The following is a 2,500-nucleotide window of genomic DNA, read 5'->3' as shown; positions in this document are numbered from 1 at the left end:
GAGGAGCAGAGAGTGAGACACAGAGTAGAAACTGATGCTGGAATGAACCGGGGCAAAAGGACTATGAAATCTTAAAGTTGAGCTGAAACGCCATTTGCACAGTATGTAAAATGGTAAAAAAAAAAGGCAAATGGCCTGCATTTATATAGCGCTTTTATCCAAAGCGCTTTACAATGGGTAGGTACATTCACACAGACATTCATACACTGATGGCAGGAAGCTATCACGCAGGGTGCTGGCACAGCCATCGGAGAGAAATTTTGGGTTCTGGCCCAACGACACTTCGGCATGCAGAGTGGAGGGGATCGATCCACCGACCTCTTTTATCCAGTGGTTAGTGGAAGACCTGCGCTACCTCCTGAGCTACAGCTATGAGCCACAGTATGTGACTTCCTTATTGTGTATTCCTGTATTCCCAGTGAAACAGGGTAGAGAGGCGGGACATAGCATTTGATTTGACCGTTGACTGAATGCGAGTCGAGTGTCTGCCTGGGCCCAGGCAACTGCCTCGAAGCAGAGGGGGAAAGCAGTCCGCTAAATGTCATGTATTTTTACCCGACCAGTCTGAAACCTACCGGTCACGTGTCCATAACAGTCTATGTACAAATACAGTATCATGTAAATACAGCATCATGGACTGCGTGCTCGCGGGCCGGCTCACTGCGTCCAGCCACAGAGCTGCCGCTTACCCCCGGAGCGGGCCAAGAGCCGCAGTAAATGGCATGTACTATGCATCTACATTAAATGGAGACATTACCATTCCATTTTTTTTTTATTATGTTACATGCTTATTGGTTAAGTATGGCTTGTTTGCAACGATGTGTTTCCGATGACGTCGCTGGGGGGCAGCTCTCCCAGAACTACTCTGGAGAATGAAGCAAAGCGAGTATGTAAGAGGGTTGATGCCGCTCCATGCTGCAGGTATCATCAGAAGTAGGGTTGGACGATGTCTACCAACTTGAATTATCACGATCGGGTAAAAATTGACGATGGACAATGGCATCGTTGTTGGTGGTGAGGGGGGGGGGGTGTTGCGGGCAGGTGTGGCAGCAGCAGTGGGGTAAAGCCAAATTTATGCTTGGTCTGGCGACACTTTTGAAACCGTCGCCTACAGAAATGAGGACTTGAGTCGATACTTTAAAGTGTCGACTAGAAGTGTCTGCTACCTGGTGAAATTTCTAGTGTCGCGGACTACGTCACATAGTGTCACGCAAGTGTGATTTGCTATATAGACGGCACACGCGCATGACTTCCTTGTTTTGGTTTTCGCTCGATTCAAATGAATGAACGTGTCCCTGCTATTTTTATCAGCCTGTCCTTGATGTGTGACTTCATGGAAATCCAACCCGATCTCCAAAGAAATTGTAAAATAGCAACGTTTGTGGACCAACGTTGCTATGTTACAATTGCGGCTCTGAAATTGTAAAATGGTAACGTACGTTTCTACAGGGGTGGGCGTGGTTTGGGCGTGGTTCTGTTTCTAACCCCTCCCCCTACCCTAACCCTAACCCGATCTCAGAACGTTACCATTTTACAATTTTCAAGCCGAAATTGTAACATAGCAACGTTGGTGCACAAACGTTGCTATTTTACAATTTTCTGTGAGACTGTGTTGCGAAATCACAAATAACATCGTGACCAATTTCCCAGAGAGAGGAGGTGAGTTGTGTGGTTGTGTGTTGTTATATGCCGCTGCAGCCAAGTACGTTACATCTTGCCTCCGACATGGTTTCACTGTGCGTTCCCTCTCTTGCCTTGGCTGTCTGCACTGATAGCGTTCGAGTGTCAAGTGACCGTTGAACCGAGGCCAACGTTCACTGAAGTATAAATGCAACACCATGAGCGACACTTTCTTTTTCGTCTGCGGCCATGTGCTGAGCGACACTTTCTAATAAGTATAAATTAAGCTTAACGGGGGAGTGATGTTGTTATAGGCTACTATGCCGGTTATAATATTTAATATTGTTGTTATTAGATTGTATAATTATGTAATACTTCTAAAGATGTGGCTTTAACTGCAGAATTGTGTCTGTGAGAGTGTGAATGAAACTGTCTGAGAAAAAAAAAAGTTAATAAAGCACAGCCGTAGATAATGATGCTTTGGTAAATGATGGTAAATAATGATGAATTGGTAAATTCGTTGCTTGCTTTTCCCCGTCAGACACTCTTATACTAGACATCAATGTTACGATGGTAGGGACTGAAACCATCGGCTGTGCCTGACATCGTCGATCGCCCCAACACTAATCAGAAGATTGCAAAACATATACGATATGATCCATATACAATGAAGAGAAGCGATTTTTCCAGCAACTTGTTCGATTTTTCTCGTGCTTTCCTATCACTTCCTAGTATGTCTCCTGCTGCTGGTGCCCCCCAGCATGATCACGTGGTTTGCAAACAAGCCAATGGTCGATGGTCTCGACGTCACCTGAAAACAAGCTATATTATCATTTATGGGTTACTTAGCAAAGATTGCCCATGTCCACTAGGCAGCCAT

General features: G+C 45.3%; 1 protein-coding gene across 1 annotated transcript in view; it reads right to left on the bottom strand.

Moving 5' to 3' along the window:
- Positions 1-2,500, bottom strand: part of grin2ab (glutamate receptor, ionotropic, N-methyl D-aspartate 2A, b) — a gene marked incomplete at both ends in the record, with an annotated part of 100,130 nt that overhangs the window by 10,800 nt on the left and 86,830 nt on the right.

Source organism: Poromitra crassiceps (assembly GCF_964638095.1).
Source record: "Poromitra crassiceps genome assembly, chromosome: 19".
Classification (NCBI taxonomy): domain Eukaryota; kingdom Metazoa; phylum Chordata; class Actinopteri; order Beryciformes; family Melamphaidae; genus Poromitra; species Poromitra crassiceps.
The sequence above is the reverse complement of the archived record's forward strand: the minus strand, read 5'-3'. Positions and strand labels throughout refer to the sequence as shown.